The 21,760-nt window shown below is 48.2% G+C and overlaps 1 protein-coding gene across 4 annotated transcripts in view; it reads left to right on the top strand.

The window, feature by feature from the left end:
• Positions 1 to 21,760, top strand: part of SYT9 (synaptotagmin 9) — a 154,792-nt gene that overhangs the window by 84,517 nt on the left and 48,515 nt on the right. The gene's annotated exons all lie outside the window — the stretch shown is intronic.

Genomic DNA, 21,760 nt, shown 5'->3' with positions numbered 1-21,760 from the left:
ACCCCACTGCCCACGTCCTTCCAGGTCAAAAATGACCCATCCACTACTACTCTCTGGGTGCGACCCTCCAGCCAGTTGACAACCCAATTGACTGCGTGGGTGTCGACACCACAGTCCCCCAGTTTCTTAATGAGAACAGGGAGAGAGACAGTGTCAAAGGCCTTCCGAAAGTCCAGAAAGACTATGTCCACTGCTACCCCTGCATCTAAGGATTTGGTGACCTGTTTGTAGAAGGCCACCAGGTTGGTCTGACAAGACCTGCCTCTAATGAACCTGTGTTAGTTGCCCCTAAGCATAATCTCCCCTGCTGGCCCCTCATGGACATGTGCCAGAATAATTCTCTCAAAAAGCTTACCCAGGATTGAGGTAAAACTAACTGGCCTATAGTTCCCCAGATCCTCCTTCCTCCCTTTTTTGAAGATGGGAACCACATTGGTCCTTTTCCAGTCCTCTGGCACCACACCAGATCACCATGAGTGCTCGTAAAGCCATGCCAGGGGTCCCACAATGACCTCTGCTAATTCCCTCAACACTCTGGGGTGGAGATTGTCCGGACCAGCTGATTTAAATACATCCAGTCCCTCCAGAAGTTCCCTGACTAGCTCCTCACTGACCCTTGGACTAGGTGTGCTTCCCCTGGGGCCTGAGGGGGACCCAGTGGGGGGGCTGATCCAGTCCCTGCGCAGGAAAATGGAGGCAAAGAAGTCGTTAAATAGGTTAGCTTTGTCATCTGGTGTGACGAACAAATTTTCCAGCATGTCTTGCAAGGGCCCCACCTTGCCCAGTGCCTTCTTTTTGCCCCCTATGTATTTAAAAAAGGAGTTGCTGTTGTCCTTGATCCAGGAAGCTAGTCCCAGTTCCATCTCTGCCTTGGCCTTCCTGACTGCTCCCCTGCATCCCCGAGCAACTGCAGTATAGTCCTCCCTGGTGATGGCCCCTCCCTTCCATTGGGTGTACGCCTCCCTTTAGCTAGGAGACATTCCCGGATGCTTTTGGTGAGCCATGGGGCCTTTTGTGTCCTCCTGCCCCTTTGATCTGTATTGGGATTACCTCCCTTTTGGCTTGGAGGATCATCTCCTTAAGGAGCAACCACTCTTCTTGGACACCTGGCTCACCTGCCCTGTGGGACCTCTGTGCTTCCCCGACTATTCTCCTTAGCTCATTGAAGTCTGCCCTCCTGAAAACTAGGGCTGCTGCCTTGCTGTAGACCTTTGCCACCTTGCGCTGGATGGTGAATTCCAGCAGGTGATGATCACTGTCGCCCAGGTGGTCAAGCGCCTGCAGCCCCCTCACCAGATCATCGCCAGTGGCCAGCACCGGGTTCATCAAGGCATCTCCCCTGGTGGGGCTGTGCACCTCCTGGGTTAGATGGAGGTCCTGCATTTGGGCTAGGAACCTACGTGAGCTGTCAGACCTGGCCGACTGTTCTTCCCAGCAGATGTCTGGAAAGTTCAGGTCACCCATGATGACCACGTCCTTTGACCTAACTACTCCGTCAGCTGACTTAAGAATTCCTGGTCTAGCTCTTCCCCTTGATTGGGTGATCTGTAGTAGACCCCCACTGTTAAGTCTCTTTCCCCTCGACTGCCTTGTATCCAGAGCACTTCATTATGCCCCTCGTCTGACCCAGTACTACTTAATGAGGATGTGTATTCTTCTTTGATGTAGAGCGCCACACCCCCGCCTTTCCTCCCCATCCTATCCCTCCTGTACAGCCGATAGCCTTTGATATTCACTGCCTAGTCACGCATGGGGTCCCACCACGTTTCAGTGAGCCCCACTATGTCTGGGTTGGTGTCAACTAGCAGGAGGGTAAGTTCCTCATGCTTGTTTCCCATACTACAAACGTTTGTGTAGAGGCAAATGAGAACTGCATAAATGAAGTTGTCAGTAAGTGTTTCTAACTAAGACTCAATTATAAATTGAGCAAGGAGTAGCTCATGACCTGACTGACCCCTGAAGATATCGGAAACCTACACAGGAGCTCTTCTGATGCATACCAGTCTTTTCTGGGGGCTTGCAGCACATCCAAGAATGAAGTAAGTGCCATGTAAAAATTACTCCTGAAAGATGATACAACCTCAGGCTACAAATATCCTCCTTTTCTTCTATTTGAGAACCCACTGCAAGGTTGCCCCAGGGGTAGTCATAGGATGTGGAAGTTTTGGTAGCCTAGCTCCAGTGGAGCTAAGCTACTCTCAGAGAGGAAGCATATGGCAAGAACATAGTACTTCTGTGGAGACAAGCATGTCCTACAGGGTGTGGGAGACAGAAATCTTACCCCACTGAAAAGACAGTTGGAACAACTGGAGGCACCCTGAGTCTGGGCCCATGGCTGTCCCTAGAGAAGAAAGTTATCAGTTCCAAGGTTAACAATTCTCTACGATATAAATTTCTATTTTAATGCACTGTTTTACTTAATCATGCCTTATGCATATATCCTCTGTTAAACATTCACATGACAGGGTAAGGCAGAGTGTTTGCTGAAGCCACCTAACCAGTCCTCAGCAGTTTCCACTGAAGGAAAAGTGCTTTCTCACATATAATGGAAAAAGAAAAAAAACAAGCTCTACTTATGCCCTATCAAATGCAGTAGGGCAGGGTTAGCATGCAGCCTGAAATCCTGCCCTGCTGTTGTTCCTTCTGCAGCATCTGTGTTCTTTGGACTCCCACTACATCCTCCATCTTCTACTTCCTGTCCTTGTTCCTGGGGCTGTGGCAGCATAGCAGAAGAGGGTTGGGGTGCCTGAGCCAGGCACACAGTGCCAAGTGGCAGGGTGCTTCTGCTGCATGCAGCATGGGAAGGGGCCTGGTTATTCACACTGTATACAACAAAAGAAGGCACCAGACTACCTGCAGTGCAGGTGTGTGGCACATGTAGCAGGGGAGAATTGGGCTGCCCACGTAGCATGCGCAACTGGAAGGAGAAACCATGCTGCTTGCACTGTGCATGAGGCCAACTTATTTACATGGCAGAGAAGAGCCACAGGGGAGCCACCTGTACCTCTTGCAGCCCCCCAGAACTGCAGGCCTAGTGATGTGTGGGCCCCAGTTGCTTGGAAGTTAGACGTTCCTGCAGTAGAGGACCCTACAAGGCAGATCCCAATTCTCTGCACCCTTACTTATATAGTTACTTGTGTGGTTCACCCCACTGAAGTCAGCAGGATTGTTCACAGGAGCAATTAAACACATAACATAGTTATAGGAGTTGGGCCTTAGTGTGACATGTTGGATGTGACAAACATGACAGTTTATTGCAAGATCAGCCACTGAAAGCACTCTACAGCCATGCACTGACAGCAGTGCACAGCTCCAGAGCGCTTTAAAAATTCTTGATTGTGTGATAATCTGAACCCTCATTATATGAGGGATCAGATGAAGGCACTCTAAACCAGAGCACCTTCATTAATGACACAGCTGACACAACCAAGCCCTGCTCCCTGTGCTGTCTTGGGAATGGGAAGGGAGTGGAGAGAGCTCACAGTGGGGGTTGCCCAGCCAGTGCTGAAGGGTGGGGTGGGTATATTGGAGCCCCTCATGAGGCTCCAGTCCACCCACCCCACCATCCAGCACCAGCTGGGCAGCTCCCAAAATGAGCTTCCTCCACTGCCTTTGCCCCCTCCCATTCTGAAAACGGTGCTAGGGCTGTGAGGGGTGGCAGAGGGAAGTAGTGCTAGGGGAGAGCAACTGCAGAGATGTAGTATCTCTAAATCACAGCTCATCTCCCTACCCCCAGAACCCACCAAGGAATATCTGTTGGGTCCCAGAGATAGCTGTAACTCATGGCGCTTGTTGCAAAGCACTATGAGTTACAGTGGGGAGTTGGACTTCTGTCTGCACCCTCTTCTGTGCTCTATTCACTGTTGCCACCTCCCAAGCTAAAAGTAGTCTAGCCATGTTGTACAGCAGTGTGCTTATGCCTGTAACTTTTGCTGGGAGCAAAGGGAGCAGTAGCTGCCTTGCTGAGGACTGGAATGAATCTGAAAAGTATTTCACATCATTTATTGTGGTGAAGTGACAAGCTCAGAAAGAGAGGTCATATTAGTAATGTCTGCTGCATCATGACATTTGAGATCAATGTAGCCACATTTTTATTGTATTTAGTTGCTTGATTAAACACTCTTTTCTTTAGGCAACCAGCAGTCACAGGACATAGCTCACCTTGGAGAATGCGTAGTCATTGTGTGCTCCTTACATCAAAAAGCATCAAATTAAACTTCAACTACAACTAGAGAGAAGAGATTTTTGACTGAGCAATGGCAGTTTAGTTGTGATAAATAAAGGGAAAGGCAAAGACTGACAGCTGTTTTGGGAGTGCTGAATGAACTAATTCTACACCCATATATGTAAGCCAAACCTGGCTCAGATATCAATCTGACTATCCCACCTCTCAAACACTTATGCCAGATGCTGCCTTTGGAAACATGTAATAGAGCTAGTTGGTAGCATGTGTTTAGGCACTCTTGACTTTTGAAACCACAGCTCTGAGTACAGTTAGGTGCAGGGCCAAACACTCATAACTCCTTGTGAAATCTATGGGAGTTTTGGGTGCCAAAGATCTTTCAGGAGAGAGAAAAGGCCTTTAATACATTTGTAGCAAGAAGCTCATGAGTTTTTATTGTCAGAACTGTGTTTCTAAACCTCCAACCAGCCTTAGTCTGGGTTTAAGCTAACTCCTATGCATTTTTGTCAGAATATCAGCACACCTCAGCTTTTCAGATAACTATTGAGTCACATAGTGCAAGTGGCTGGAAGGCGATCTACCATACCTGATCAATTTACCAACAAAAACTCCGGTTAAGCTTGAGATTTCAGGGTGGAATCTGGGTCCTGATCAGGCACAGAGAGTTTGGTCACTGACTGACTTTGCGAGTGAAGATTTCATCACTTATCATTTAAACCAGGAGCATTCAAGCCTGTTTGTAAGCCAGTTCTTGCCCACTGCCCCATGTCATTCAGCCTGTGGGGCTCCTCATGGATCCAGAAATTTGGCAGCAGGAGAAAGGTGGCGCAACTCTCCCACTGACAAATTTCCAGACTGATGTGTTTAGACTCTGTGTGCTGAAACTGGCACTGATGCCAGTGTGTGGAGCCAGGTAGGGGCAGCACTGGGCCTCAGGGTCCAATTCCAGCATGTGCAGGGCTAGGAGGAAGGGGTACCAGGCCCCAGAGGCCAATCCCAATATGTGGGGAGCTAGAAGGAGGGGGTGCACTAGGCCCCCAGGACCTAATCCTGGAGGTCTGGGGCAAAAGGGAGTGGTGCCAGCCCCCAGAGACCAATCCCAGTGGGCCCCTTGGGACCAATCTGAGCACAAGGCCCCAGAGCCTGTTTCCAGCAATCAGGGCAGAGAGGGAACAGTGCTATACCCTAGGGCCCAATCTTGGGGTGTCAGGCTTGATCTGGCCTGCAGACCAACCCTGCCCCACGCACCTGGCCTGCAGGACCAAAAGGTTGAGCACTATTGACTTAGAAACTTAGCAAGAACATACTTTGGGCAGGATCAAACACTGCATGGAATAAAAATGAATGAATCAACTGATTGCACCAAGATAAAGCACAGGGCAGCAAAGCAAATGAACAGCCTCCTTTAAATGTGTTCAGCTAGGTAAATACAAGGCAAAGCTGATCTCACCAGTTCAGGGTATGACTTTTTAATTTTTAAAAAAAAAAGCAGAGCTTTTTACTTGGTCTAAGAATGTCAACAGTGAAGTGAGATTGCAAGTGAGCTGATACGGCGACACCCTACAATTTGGAGATTTTAGGAAATTGACGGATTGACTAATTTAAGAAGTAATGTGGCCAATGCAAAACCTATACTGTAATCATAAGCATCTCACCAAAATACTCAGCTTTTTTACTGAAACATTGTTGTAATCCCCCCATTGTTCTGCATTCCCTCTTTCTCTACAGTCAAGTCCATCTTTAAAACTAACTTCTTCCATTAAACCTATCAATACTAACCTAAAACTATAAAATAACATCACCAAAAGGTATGGCCCAAGATGTTCAGAAGCAACTGTATTAGATGCCTCCATTTTGGAATGACTATGATTTTCTGCACCGTGGAGGCCAATTTCTGAAATGGGTTAAGGACTCCCACTCTGAAAATTAGGTTCCTTCAAGGTGTCAAACTAAGCATCCAAAACCATTAGTCTTGGCTGAAAATGCTGATGGTGTGTTGTTCTCTATGTAACCCCATATCTTTTTTGCTTCATTTTGCTGCTGGAAGTCTACCTGGATACCTACTTAGATATCAGAGACATGAGTTTGAGCCCTGCTCTAGAATTGTGCAAAAGGCCATTCCCATTTGACTCCACTGTACATGGATATCTGGTTACTGAGATGGGGAAGTCAAATGTGACAGATGTGACCATGGTCACATCAGTCCCTTGTGTACCTGTTGTCAACTGAAATTGGCACGCCTTAAGTACACTGGTACAATAAGTCACTATGCTTAGAAGAACCTTTAACCTTTCTAAATCAAGTAGGCTGTAATTTGTTTATGGTAGGGACTGAGTATAAAATTCGTAAAAATTGTAAAAGCACCCAAATAATTCAGGCACCAAGTACATTAAGTTCCACTGAAACTCAGTGAAACTTCAGCTCTTAAGTCACTTAGGCCCTTCAGAAAATTTAACCCTTTCTCCTCTCTTTGTTGTCTGTACTGCAGTAAGTACAACAAGCACTTAAAGAGTTGTATTAGTTCACCTACACATGAACATAAAGGTATAGTAACTTGGACAGTTTGTACAAAATCATGTTGTTTGAATGGACATATTCACTTGCCACCAGAAAGACAGTAAAAATACTTCACTCCCCCTCTCAAGACTGGTGATTTGTTCCCAATACCTGAATATATAACCTATGAAAAACTTTCCAGGAGGAATAAAAGCTCTTGACTCTTTTTAGGTGCCCACAGCATTTATGCTTTTCTGTCTACATTTAGTACACTCTTGTTAACCTGCATCAGCTTTGCCTTGTGCAATCTTTAAGAAAGTAAAAGCACTCATGAGCTGAAATAGTCTTAAAATTGCCAGCTATAGAAGCCTAAATATAATGCAGAGACACAAGTACATGTGCCAGGATACAAGTGTTATGGAAACAGAATTGCTGTCACACTCCACAAAATCACATTTTCACCTGCTCATGCTGAAAACACCTGGAACTTGTTGGTGATGCATTTCATTGCAATGTCTGCAGTTCCCAGGTTAGTTTTCTCTCTTCTTCTCCCACTCTCTCCCCATAACTTCCTCATAGTCTTTAGCTTTATTTTAAAGCTTCTTTTATTGATGGTGTTCAAGTACATTTAGTGCAATATGGGTAAAGCAGCAGCTCTGGAGGTAGAAGCTTTCTGTTTATCCATAAGGGAGATAAATCACACACAATAGCAGCATGGATTCTTTTGCTTTCATATACCTAAGATTTCATGCCTTAATCTTGACATGGGGGAACCCTTGCTGAGAACAACAGACCTTTGCCTTTCAGTTAATATTAACAGCCAAAATACCAGTCTTGACTGAGTTATATCAGTGTGCTTTTGTTGCAAAAAAGGCCAACGGTATTGTATTAACAGGAGAGTCACTTGCAAAACTAGGAAACTGATCCTTCCGCTCTATTGATCACTGGTGAGGCCTCACCTAGAGTACTGTCCAATTTGGAGCCCCAGTCCTTCAAGAAGGATGTAGACTGGAAAGAGTCTAGCACAGAGCATCAAAAGTGATTAGAAACCTAGGAAGCATGTTATATGTGGAAAGATGGAAAGAGCTAGGGTTGTTTAATCTTGAGAAGAGAAGAGTGAGGGAGGATTTGATAACAGCCTTCAGATACCTAAGGGACAATTATAGAGATGAAGACGGGCTTTTTTCTGTGACTGAAGGGGTCAGGTCTAGGAACAAAGGACTGAAGCTGCAGCAAAGGAAATTTAGATTGGAGATTAGGAGGAACTTTCTGGCTATGAGGTGATCAAGCATTGGAAAAAGGTACCTACAGAAGTTGTGTAATATCTGGACATTTTCAAGAGCACGTTGGACAGACATGTGGCTGGGATGGTTTAATCAGGGAAGGTCCTGCCTTGAGTGGGAGGGTGGACTAGATGACATTGTGAGTTCCCTTCCAGTGCTACTTTCCTGTCATTGTAGCATGAGAATCCTTATGCTGATTTTCTCTGCCTTTTAGACAAGTGAGAAGTTAACCCATTGCTTGTCAACTATGATGGATGGCAGTTCCATAAATACTGCCATTTGTTCAGGAGATTTTGCTATCATATACTTGGGTATATTAAGTAGCAGGTTAATTGTTTGTAGCAATCAGATGTAAAATTATAAATAGGGGCTGTTAGAAGAAGGAAAAAAATCTCCTAATTGAGATAAGAAGGTTCTTTGTGCCATGGCAGTGATGAAATTCTTCAGTCTCGTTATTAACACTTTTGGAGTGAGACTCTCTCCTTGTCTTTAATTTTAATTTCACTCACACTCCTCCTTCCTACCTTTTGCTATTTTGATTCCTTTCACATTTCATCACAGATAAATTGTCCCTTTAATGTTTTGTGATCTTATTGCTGTGGCAATGAATATTTGTTCATCTGATTATTTTGCCTTTTAACAGGCGTGATCTGATAGAAGTAACTCCAGTTTATCTGACTACTTTTTTTCTTCCACCGACTTTATTGAAGCTTTGCTTGTTTATTCCACTGTATATTATTTGGTTATCTTGTAATTAAGTACCCACCTTTTAACACAGCTGTTCATTAAGAATCTTAAGTTACTTTCCCTGGCTTTGATTGTTCTTCTTTGAAATGCAGAGGTCTTATCTATATGAACCACTTAAACCTGTTACTTAAAAAGTAAATGAAATTCTGATAGGAATTGTTTAGTATAGCTAAAAGTGGTAATTCTGTCTAATAAACTACACATTGTTAAATTTAATTGTGTTTACAATTAAGAAAAGCCTCTTGCTGAAATGATACCAGAGTTGTTGTTAAGCTGTAATGATTCCTCTTTCTCAAATTTTCAGTGGATGCCACATTTAATTTTGGCATGCCACCGATACTGTTGCTTAGAGGGTTCTGCATTTTGCAGTGTTATGAGCCAATTTTGGATAGATCAGTGATGACCTCTATTAATAAAAAAGCAACAAAATTTCACAGATAATAGAATAAATCTGTTGGTCCTTCAAGAAAAAAATTGCTTGTTGCCAGGAAGCATAAAAGATGGAGACTAGTTTTTGGGACAAAAGAAGGATAGTTGGAGAGAGAGACAGAGAGAAAGGGACTGTCCAAAGAAAACCAAATAAAGGAGCAATATAAATTTAGAAAAAAAAAACCCAATCTTCTCCTTCCTTTACAAAAATATATAGAATTACATGAAAGATGCTTATTCAAAAGCGAATAAAGCATTTTCGTTATTATGTGAAAAAAATATTATCTGTATATTTTGGGAGCAAATTGCAGAAATTGAATCATTATAATAGCATCATTTTGACCCCAAATGAGAAATGGGGTCCCTTTAATCACTAGAGGGACACAAGGTATGAAAAAACTTTAACTGTGAAACTTGCCTTAAGTATGCCTCTATAACCAAGGTAACATTTCTCCAGTGATCAAAACTGAACTGAAAAAGGGAGAGAAAGAGAAGGAGCTTATCAAGAACCATCAAGCTAGGCCAAATATTTACAGTGAATGCGTTTTACATTACCTGCTTTCAAGAATTCAGAATATATAAGAGCTCAAATACACCACTTTTTCAAAACTGTTATCTTCCAAAATAAAACATGGTGAATTTTCATGAATAAGTTTCTTCCCTATTGGAAGCCAGGATCAAGGCTAGGACCCAGCCCCCGCTTCCTATTAACCTCAAGGAGATGCACGTTCTTCTTCCTGACCCCATGTAGCTCCTCTCTTGGCTGGCCTACCAGATTCAAAAGGAGGTGTGGAAAGAAAAATGGCTGATGATTAATTTTTGTCCTGGGGGTCAGAGCACTGTGCTGGGAAACTAGAAAGATGCATGTTCAAACCCCACCTTAGTAAGGTAAGGGGCCTAGAATATAGGTCTCTTTCTGCCCTGATCCTTGGGTAAAAACATGGGAGGGCCATCCAGCTCCATTTAAAACTCATGAGGGCTTTCCTAGATACAATTCTGTACCTTACATGTGCCCAAGACACGCACATTTAGAATTACTTACCTGCCTAGCCAGACCACAGCCTTTCACTCATGCTCAGCAGCCATGCAGACACTGTACAACTCATACTGCCCATGGAACAGGATTGCAAACTGTGTGTTAGTGCCAAAATGGCAGTTATACAGCAGGGTAGTTGCCATTTGGGTGCATAAAGTAAAATAGGTTTCTGTTCTTTATGTTTGTAAAAGCAATATGTCTTTATTAGCTCTTCCATAGAATCTGTATTAGAACCAATTACAAAGGAAATCTTTAGAGGATTCCTAATGTAAGTATTATGACTATATCCGTAACCACTTACAAGAGGTGTACATAGAGATTGAAAAGGACATCTCTACTACTGCCTCTCTCTCCATCTCCCTCAATGCTACCCAAGTATTTAGTTTCTAGTGTTTAGTAGTCTTTTCAAAGTTATCTGATAAAAATTAGTCTCCCATAAATGGCATAAAGGTAGGCTGTGCTTTAATCAATGCAGATAGCAAGCACAGAGAAAGCAATTCAACACTATGGAAAGGTGAAGGACTGTCACAAGTGGACAGCTTTCTTTATATCCAGGTTTAAGTGGCATGACTGTCAAAGCATAATCCTTTTTTTCGACAGAGCCCTGCCATTCTATTAGAAGTCATACTTAATTAAAGAGTAATTGCTTTCAATCCCTGGTGTGAACAGATAATTCTGTCTTCATGCTTCCTTATTTTTTAGCAGAGAGTAGTTAGGAAGCAGAGCACTGTATAATGTTTTTGGGAGTCATCTATCCTAAGTCAAGGTGGAGGGAAAAGTCACTGTACATGTCTACCTACAAGTTTAGTTTAAGTTGATATCTTCATTCTAGCTCACTGGCAACAGATATTAATAAATAATACATTATAAATGGAATATTTTAATTATTTTTAACAATTTCCTCTTTAACACGTTTTTCTCAGCTCTATTTGAAATCTTCATAATTAATAGGATACTGAGAAAAAACTTTCTTCCACCTCGTACTACAGAGGAAGTGAGAAAGAACTGACAACGAACAACATGTACCTGACTGCAACAGAAATAGATACAAAGCTAGAGGATGGTTTTTCTGCTTGATTTGAACAAATTTCAGTCTTCTCAGGGATAATGAACTCTTTGACTTACTCAAATGTAGCCCTCACTCCTTATGACAGAGCTGAATTTAGCCATCAAGCCATAAGTATTTATTTTATCCTTTCTTAACATCTGTTTTACTCCTATTGAGAGTTTTCTTTTAAGGTATATAAGGAAAGTCAGGTAGGCTGGTAGACTGCTTTCTGTTATAAGATACTGAGTGCCATGGTATTTCACAAAAATTTGAGGTACTTCTGTACCCCAAGTTTCAGCCAGAAGTATATATTCATTAATACTTGTCTCAGTATTAGGATTTAGACCTTCCATCTCTCACTTTGCAAAACTGTTTCTAATTCTTTCAGATATCACTGTTGGGAATTTATACCCCAAATGAGCAGCTGTTGCCTATCTGGCCCCTTGTATTGTCTTTTTGTCTTTACCTAAGATCAAAACCTTTATTCTTCCCATCTGAAATGTTCTTTACAAGGAAACAGCTGTTCTCCAAACATCTCTTCCAAAATAGAACACTTAACATTTCAAAGTTTTCCCTTTAGCTTGTCAACATTTCTAAAGCATTACAGTCCTGTCTACAAAGACAAATATTTGAGACTGGCTTCAGTGCTAAAAGCATTCTCCTTTAAAAAGGTTTAGTATTATGAAATCATTTAATCCACCCTCAAGGTGCTTCCATTTTAGAAGCTTTTGAAGTCTGATACCAAAGAATGGAGAGCTGTAAACACTGACATTTGTGGAAGGAGTGCGAGGTACCTTATTTACCTGAATCCAAGATGAGGTTTTCCCCCAATTCAACATGAGGGGGAAAAAAACATTTTGGATTTGAGTACAAAGGGGGGGGGGGCGCATATGGCTGCTGCAGCTTTTGACTTCGGCCGTCAGCCCAGGTTGGGGCCGGAGTCAGAGCCACATCAGCCACCTGCCCCCTGTCTATCGCCCAAAGCCTTTGTGCCCTCTTGCAGCCTCTGCCCCCTCCTCCCATGCCACTTACTGTCAGGCATGGCTCTGGCTTCACTCCCTCCTGCGACACTGGGGCATAGAGCCCATGGAAGCTCTGACCCCTTTCTGGCCATGTAACAGCAGTGTCAGCAGCTTTGGCCCCTCTCCCTGAGCCCCAGGGAGAGAAAGGAGATGAAGTTGGTCTGATAATAAGCAGCAGAAAGGGAGAGGAAGGAAGCTGGGGGGGGAGGCAATGAGGGCAGAAGCTGCAGGAGGCTGAGGGTGGGGAGAGGCTGGGGTAGCAGGCAGGGAGTACAAGTGGCAGGGGTGTAAGAAATGCAGGGGGCAGGCTGCAGCAGGGACAAGTGGGTTGTAAGGGGGCCACCTGTCTCCCAACACAGTATGTCTCCCTGCCAGTGCTTTTCCTTCTGTAGCAGTACAGGAAACAGATTTAAGATGACCCTCTGTTAATTAGATTCTATACATGGAAAATTATAACAGAATTATACATTTTCCATATACAGAACCTAATTATCGGGGGGTCACCTTAAATTTGAAGTCATCTTGAATTCAGGTAAAAACATTATTTGCAAGGAACAAGAAGAATTTATCCCTTCCCAAATCTCACTAGTAAAGTCATGAAAATGTCACACACTATCAGATATAAATCATTAGAATAATGAAATTCAATGGTTTTCACTAGCTTTAAAGTTTTCTTTCTTTTTCCCTTAAGTGAAAATCAAAACAATCAAAGGAGACATTGGAAAATGGAGATATAAAGTGTTTGTTTTGGGTTTTTCTTTTTCGGTGGGGGTAGTGATTATTTGACACACAGAATTGGTACCTTTGGGCAGAAAGGCTGCATGTAACAAATACAATAATTCAAGGAAGTGGCACCTGAAGACTCATGCAACACAGTTTAACTTGTAGTGATGGACCTACCAGCTTTCCTGAATAGTTTTTTGCTGATGTACCCTTCTAATTTCAGCAGTGTGTATGGGCTTCCCATATATTCTCCTTACATCTTGTTTTGTTGAGCAGGTAGCTAAAGGTTGCTCTATTATCTCCCTTGGTTTCAGAATTCACCATTCCAAATTATTTTGGTAGAATTACCTTGTAACAATATGCATGACACATGGAAGCAGAATGAATCATACTAGCTTTTCATTCACACCTGTTTTTTAAATTGCATGGCCCTAGTTCAATGGAAGCCACCCCCTTTTTTTTCTTTTAGTTTGTAGCACATACGGATTTATTTTCAGAATTATGAATAATCAATTAGGTCCCCAGTTCAGCAAAGGACTTAGGATAGTTACAGAGATTACACATAAATTATATGGCTATGGATAGACATTCAAAAAGCCCAAGCCTGAATTGATTCAGTCTTTGCAGGTTAGTCTAACCTGCAGAGAATTAACTGGTTTGCAAGTGGATAGATGTTCAGTACATGCCTGCAGTGGCTCAAGCCAGAAGCCTAGGGGCATGGGAGCAGCCCTCCCTTCCACAGGGAAGCTGAGTTGAGGACAGAGTGTGGCCAAGCCCATGCAGGCCCACCTCAGCGGCTCCCTGGCAGCTGGGAGCAATCCGGGCACACAGGGCTGCTGTGCCTCAGAGGGGAACTCTTCCCCTCCTCCCTCTCCCCCACCACAGCAGGGCCAGGAGGGGGGCCCTCTTCAGTGCTGGGAGGGGCTCTTCCCCCTCCTCCTCCTCCCCTGTGGTGGGGAGGGGAGGGGGTCTCTGTGAGGCTGCCTGGCCCCAGTGGGGGACTCTTCCCCCTACTTATCCCCCATTGCTGCAGGGTGGCAAGGCGGGGCTCTGTGGGCTACTGCCTAGCCCACTCCTCCCTAACCATGGCACAGGGAGGTGCTGTTCCATGCTGGGTGGAGCTCTTCCCCTCACCCTCTTTCTCCCCCTAGAGGGCCAGTGGGAGGTCAGAGCTCAGCTGGGCAGGGTGTGGGTGTGTGGGGTGAGAGGGAGGGTGGGGGGTGTAGGGACACACTCCCCCCGTGGCATGCAGCCTCCACTGCCTGGCAGCAGCAGCAAGCAGGTAGGTCAGGGTGCTCATGCCCAGTGCAGGCACGACTCCAGCCAGTGCTGCACTGGGGGAGGAAGTGGAACCTGCCTTGTTCCTAAGGCTCTGCTCCCTGAGCCTGAGCCTGCAGCTCCAGCCTTTGCAGTGGGGTAAGCACTACACTGGATCCAACTGCTCCCCAGTCCCTGCTGTGCAGGGCCCCACACTCTGCCGGGAGTGGAGGGAGCCCTGCCCCCTGCTTCCCTACAGAATCCAGCGCGGGGCTTCCCCATTCGAGAGCAGAGCTGCAGGCACAGCGCAGAGCCACGATAGAGGCAGCCAGTGCTGCACTGGAGGCAAGGAGCACAGTCCTGTGCAGCCTATCCATGTGGCTCCATGCCATGCCTGCACCTGTGCATTTGTATGGGGAAGCCTTGCACTGGACTCTGTGGGGAAGAAGAGGGTGGGGCTCCCTCCACTCCCACCAGAGTGCAGGGCTATGAACAGCGGAGACTGGGGAAAACAGCTGGCTCCAGCATGGGAGTTCCCCTACTGCAAGGAGCTGCAGGCTGAGGCTTAGGAACCAGAGTCACGGGAGTAAGGCAGGCTCTGCTCCCTCTCCCCATGCAGTGCTGGCCAGAGCCGTGCCTGTGCCTGGCAGAAGCACCCTTATCTCCCCACCTGCTGCTGCTGCGAGGCAGCAGGGGCCGAACACCACGGGGGGAGTGTGTGGGGGTTCCTATACTCCCCCACCCTCCCTCACACCCCACACCCTGTCCAGCTGAGCTCTGTGCTCCTGCTGCCCCTCTGGGGGAGCAGGAGGAGGGCAAAGAGCTCCCCCCAGCATAAAACAGAGCCTCCCTCTGCCCCCCCCACCGCTCTGGGGTCAGGCAGCATTGCATGGAGCCCCCCCCCCAAGCCCTGCAGCAGCAAGGGGGGAGGAGGATGAGGGGGAAGTGTCCCCCACAGCATGGAACAGAGGCCCCCCCGCAACCCTGTGGGACAACCTACCCAGTATGGCCCCATTAAGGTGAAGGGGAAAGAGAGAAGGGTTAATTTCTCCCTCCCTTCCTTCCCTGCAGACTGGGTCTGCCAGCTCTAGGGCCACCACTGCAGCCCCCTCCCCTCTGCTCCCCATCAGACAGGCTGACTGTAGCTGCAGTGGGGGAAGGAGGGAAAAATTAACCTCCTCCCTACCCACTTTGCCTTAACAAAGCCATGCTGGCCAGTGTTTCTCCTAGGGCCAATCCCTGCTCTAGCTAGAGAGCAGAGAGCCCCACCCAGAGAGCTGGGTTGCTGAGGGTGTCTGGTTTATCTTAAACCAGCAAGGGGTCTGGGACAGACATTGCATAAACCTGTTTGAGCCAAATCAGTTAAATCTCATATTACATTCAACCAGGTTTACCTCTAACCAGTTTGGGCCATTTTGAAACTCGTTTATGTGCACTGAACATCTGTTCTGTTACAGGTTTAAGACAGTCATGGAGTGGGGGCAGGGCTGCTTATCCCCATGCTCAGCACCAGCTTGTAACCCACCCCCGCTGTCAGTCTGGGCCCCGCGCCAGCTCTGGGCTCATGTGTCGGGGCTGCGCCGTGGCGGGAACAGCTGATCGGCATGGAGGAAAGCAACCCTCTCACTTACCATGCCAGATAGTGTTTGCTGCTGCTGCTGCTTGCCCAGAGCTCGTGTGGTGGGCAGCCCAGAGGCGGTGGTGGCAAACACTGCCCGATGCCAGCAAGCAGGAGGCGCCACTTCCTCTGCACTGAGCAGCTGCTCCTGCCGCAGCACAACCCTGATGGGTGAGCCCAGATCTGGCGCAGGACCCAGGCTGGCAGCAGGGACAGGTTACAAGATGGTGCTGAGCACAGGGAAAAGCAGCCCCTTGCCCGCCCTGTGGCTGGCGCCTCATGCTGCAGCTGCTTGCAGCCCATGTGGGGCTGCCTGTGCCTGTACGGACAGCCCCGCATGGACTGCGAGTGGCTGCAGCAGGGAGCATCAGCCACGGGGTGGGGGAAGAGCTGTTTTTCCCCAAGCTCAACTTTTCCCTGGGGTCCTCCCTTACCATTCTCCACCACCTTACGTGAGTTTCCGGCACAATACAGCCACATAGTCCCAGGCCAGAAGCCCCTGCTGGGGCTTCCAGCTGGCGGGGGGGGCCAGGCAGGCCCTGTTGTTGCAGGAGCCCACCAGGGCTTCTCCTGGGTTGTACTGCCCCTGGCTCCTGTTATTTTTGACAGGAACCAAGGGCAGATAAATATTAATTTTCTAAATTTTTGGGGGGCCCCACAAGCCAGATAGAATGGCTTTGTGGGCTGGATGCGGCCCACGGACCGTATTTTGCCCACCCCTGCTACGAGTGATTGGAAACCAGTGTAAACCTGTAACAGAACTGATTCAGCTTGTGCAGAATTCTGAAGTTCAGCAGACATAGACCAGTTTTAAAATGGCAGTGCCTAGTCTAAGATAGACCTGGATGGATGTAATATCAGATTTAATCAGTTTAGGTTAGGCTGGTCTATTGAACTTCTGTCCTAGATCCCCTCCTGACTCAGATCCCCTTCCCCCAGCATCTCAGGCTGCTTTGCAGGTCACCACTAACCCCTCCGTACAGGGAAGGTAGGTTGGCTCACAAGTGCTTGTCTGCTCTGGCTGAACGCAGGCCTGGCCCAGCCCCTGGGGTGTCACAGAGGTAGGAGCTGGGACTGAGAGCCATGCAGTAGTGGGGGGCAGGTAAAGAGCAGAGCCTCCCTGCTACATGGCCCTACCCAGCTGTGCTTGCTTGGGTCTGGGGGTGGCTGGGGCTGGGGTCAGGCTTACAGGGTGGGGGCCTTCAGTCCCACACCCCTCTGCCTCCCATCAGTGGTGCCCAGCTTGACTAACACTGGGAGGTATGAGCTGGAGCTGAGAGCAGCACAGGGCTGCTGCCCAAGCTGGGTAACCCTGGGTGGGGGTGGGGGAACTGGAGTGGAAGCTCTTGCTCCATGGGCCCAGCCCAGCCCTCCAGACTCAAGTAAGCACAGCAGGGGCGGGGGAGGGTGACACAGCAGGGGATCTCCACTCCACCAAACACTGCCCTGCTTGACTGTCACAGAAAGGGCAGGAGCTAGAGCTGAGCCATGTAGTGTTCGGGGGAGTGGAGGGCCCTGCTCCATGGGCCCAGTCCTGGCCCACCCCAGACATGAGCAAGCACAGTTGGGGTGTACCTGCACAGCAGGGGACCTCCACTCCTCATGCTGCCTGGCTCTGCCGACAGCCCCGGCTCCTGCCTGCCTGTGTGGGCCAGCTGGGAAACAGCAGGAGGGCAGGAGCGGAGGCCCCCACCACTCTGGCCCAGCCCTGACCCCCAAGCAAACAAAGCTGGAGGTGGTGCCCCTTCCCTACAGCAGCTGACACCCAGGGTAGTCACACCATGAGGCATGTGGGAGTGCCCCCGCCTTCTGGCTGTGTCCAGCGCAGTCATCTGCATACCCCTCACCAAACGGCAAATGTGTTCCGTTCACTCCTAATCCAATCTACGCAGTTTAGAGAAACTCTCATAGATTGGATCGATTCTGCCTTAGGCTTTTGGAATATCTGTAGCTAGCCTTAGAGTTCTCAAATCCCCTGCTAAAGCCCATGGGATTTAAGCAAGTGCTGAAGTGCTTTGTTGAACAGGCATTCTTGGCCAATACAGAATAATTTCCTAACAAAATATTAACTGGATCAGTGACATTACCCTGTGTTCGACAAATGTACTCAGACAAGTAAAGACAATATTCAGCTCTTTGACTTTGAAGGAGGATTTCAGTTCTGATACTCTACTAAACCTGCAGACCATGCACATGACAAGGGAGATTTTGTATTTGGTGAGAAAGCCAACTTTTAGAGCCAAGATCTATCCCATGGGTCTCAAAAAGGGAAAGCTGCTTTTGTTGTATAAAGGACAGTGTGGTCAATGTAAATTACGTGTGTTACTCTAGGCCCTTGGACAGACATTATTTTTATAGTACTACAGAAGGAAGTGTGCATGCATTGTAGTGCTACAAAGATGATGGACCTTCCACAAAAATGGCTGATTGACCACAGGAACTTCTTTGGAGTACTACCTTCTGTAGGTCTACAAGTACTGCATACCATTACATTTAGGGTGCTTACACAAGTGATATTTTCCACATGATTGGGCCCCTGAAAGCTCTCTACAGCCATGACTTATCACATGTGCATGCCTGCAGAGTGCTTTTAAAATGGGCAGTCACATGAAAAATTAACTCTGGTCAAATGAAGTCTAACCCTAGTCTAACGATCAAGATGCTGTAAAGCAGTGTGCCTTAGGGAACTTGTGTTCCCTTTTGAACAGTGACAGGGATGGGCTGATGCTTGTGTATAAAACTTATCCTCCACCTCAGCCTACTGCTCCCTTCCCCTACCCATGCCCAGGCCTCTTGACAGCAGCAGCACAGAACTTCTGGGTGCTTTTGAACAGCCAGAGCTGGGAGGCAGGGGGATGCAATGGAGCTGCCTCCCCTCCAGGGCTCAGCCCAGATTCTCCCAATACTTCAGCCAGGGTAGCTGGGGGTGGGGGAGACCACAAGGCTCTATTTCACCCCTGCCAGGTCTGGCTATTCAAATGCAGCCAGCAGCTCTGTGGTAGCTACTCCCTCCCCTTCTCCTGCTGACAGCCCCACAGCTGGGGTGGGGAGTCCAGGCTGGGGAAATGAGTGTTTTGGCAGCCTCCTTGGGTGATGCAGGCAGACTCCAGCCCCCCCACCCAACCCAACAAGCAATGAGTTGGGTCGGCAGGCACAGGAACTCTAAGTCATGGCACTTTATATAAAGTGCCATGAATTACAATGAGGCCTTGAATGTCTGTAGCCACCCATAGTGCTACAGTGGGTGTCCTTAGCCCCCCAGCATGCCAGAGTGCTCTGCTTTCCTTCCCTCTGCCTCCTGAGGCACTGCTGCCCTGCTCTGCTGAACAGCTGAAAGCATAGTAAAGCAGTAGTAATAGTAAGGCTCTGTAATAACCACTTCAGGGAGCATAGCTGCACCTGCTGATTGGCCGCTGAATAGTTGATTAGGCTGTGCTGGTGGCAGCAGCTGACCAGGCAGTGAACATTGCTCAATCTGCTCTTGGGGCTGCAGGTGACTTTCAGGCAATTCAATCATGGGCTCGCTGACAGGCTTCCCTGGGGATTTAAGGAGCTGCCCCTATCACTCCCTGGTTGGTACGCATGCTTTTAAGGGGCTTTGTAGCTTTCTAGTCAAGAGGCTCTGCATGTGTGCATACCCCAGTAGCTCTGTATATTTGCAGCCCTACAAAGTGTTAAGACACTCTCTAGTGCTACAAATGAATGTGTGTCCAAGGGCTAAGGCATTAATCATGTTTGCTCTTAAACTATATATACATCAAAAGCACACATCACCATTGATTTCCAAGGCCCTTTGCACATGTGATGAAGGGCCCTTGTACACATGATGAAATTGCCCCTTTTAGCAGTTTAATTGACCTTTTTAGCAATTTAATTGCATCACACTGTACATATGCGATGGCATATTGCGATCAGATTTCATCACAGTACACGTGCAGTGGCATATTTGGATATAACTGACTTTTTTATGTAGCAGAGTAAAACACCGATGTATTTTAGTTTGCTACATAACAAATTACAGTGATATATTTGGAGATGATGGCAGGGACAGGCCATGGGGCGCTGGAAGCCCAGGTGTGTTTGCGGAAGCTTGGGCTTGGTGGGCTTTCAGTGCCCCACACACTGTCCCCGCCACCTTCTCCAGCTACCAGCACACCCTGCCTTCCCGCACTGCCCCAGGGGCAAGCCGGCCCATTCCCAGGTGGTGGGAACACAGCAGGGATGATGCACAGGGCACTGGAAGCTTGTCAAGCCTGAGCTTTCCTGAGCACGCCCAGGTTTCCAGCGCCCTGTGCACTGTTGAATTGGGCCAGATGCTGCCTGCAAGCTGGGGCAGCACCCGCACAGCTAGCACCCTGCCTGGGTGGCCCTGGGTGGTGCTGCTGTTGCTGCAGAGGGAATCACTGAGCCCCGCACAGCTCAGGGGCTATATAACCCAGCAGCAGCTCGCATGGGCAGGCTCCATGCAGAAAAAAAAAGCTGCAAGGGGCTCATTTTTGTTTTTTTCCAGCAGAGCCTGCCTGCATCTCCCATGGCTAGGGAGTGAGCTGCCAGTGGGCCAAGTGGCCCCTGAGCTGCAGGGAGCCCTGGTGCTTCACTCCACAGTGGCAGCACCCCCCACGCAGTATCTGCCCTTTAGCACCCTGCCCAGGCGGTCCCAGAGGGCACTGTCTCCGCAGAGGGAAGTGCTGGTCCCTCCCACATCTCAGGGGCCACTCAGTCCTCTGTCAGCTTGCCCCCACAACCACGGGAGATACAGGCAGGCTCTGAGAGACAAAACAAAAAACCAGGCTTCTCACCACTTTTTTTTTCTTAGCAGAGCCTGCTCACATGAGCTGCCACCACGTGGTATAGCTTACTGGGGGGGGGTCAGTGCTTCCCTCCATGGCAGCGGTGACCCTGGAACCACTTGGCTGGGCTGCTAGTGGGTGGGTGCCACCCAGGGGGTGCTGCCACTATGGAGGGAATTACGGTCCCCCTCCCCCCCTGCAACATAGGGCCTGCTGGCAGTCCACCCCCTGGCCACGAGACAGACAGGCAGGGCCCAGGGCAAAGAAAAATTAAAAAAGGATTGGGCCCCTTGGCACTTCCCGCCAACACACTTTGGCAGATCTCCTGCGGTGGGATGCTGGGGGGTGTGAGATGATGGGGGCCATTACTGTTCCATCACAATGACAGAAGTCCCTAAATTGAAATGGTGGGTTTTTAATCGACACAATTCAGAATCTACTATTTAAAACCCTACCATTTCAGTTTAGGCCAGGGGTGGGCAAAATACAGCCCATGGGCTGAATTTGGCCCACGAGGCTATTCTATCTGGCCCACGGGCCCCCTAAAAAATTTAGAAAATTAATATTGATCTGTGCTTGGTTTCTGTAAAAAAATTACAGGAACCAAGAGCAGTAGGGCCCAGGAGAAGCCCAGGCAGGCTCCCACGACAACAGGGTCCCCTGGAAGCTGCAGCAGGGGTTTCTGGCCTGGGACCACATGACTGCCTCAGGTAAGGGTGGGGGTGGGCAGGGGAGGTCCCCAGTCAGGGAAGGAGCCCAGGGAAAAGTGCTCAGGGAAAAGCTGAGCATGGGGGTGGAAAGCGGCCCCTCGCCTGCCCCATGGCTGGCGCCCCGCACTGGGGCTGCCTGTACCTGCTCCGAACAGCCTTGCATGGGCTGCAAGCGGCTGCAGCAGGGAGTGTGGTCACAGGACAGAGGAAGGGCCACTTTCCCCCACCCCTGCCACCACGCTCAGCTTCCCTGCTCCTTCCTGGCACAGAGGAAAGCAGCCCCTCCCCAGCCCCGTGGCCAGTGCTCCCTGCTGCAGCTGCTCAGGACTGTCTGGAGCAGGTACAAGCAGCCCCACACAGGCTGCAAGCGGCTGTGGTGCAGGGTGCCAGGCATGGGGCAGGGAGGGGCTGCTTCCCC

The sequence above is a fragment of the Crocodylus porosus genome, unplaced genomic scaffold, assembly GCF_001723895.1.
Source record: "Crocodylus porosus isolate Cpor-Errol unplaced genomic scaffold, CroPor_comp1, whole genome shotgun sequence".
Taxonomy (NCBI): Eukaryota; Metazoa; Chordata; order Crocodylia; family Crocodylidae; genus Crocodylus; species Crocodylus porosus.
This window is presented reverse-complemented; position numbering and strand designations above follow the sequence as displayed.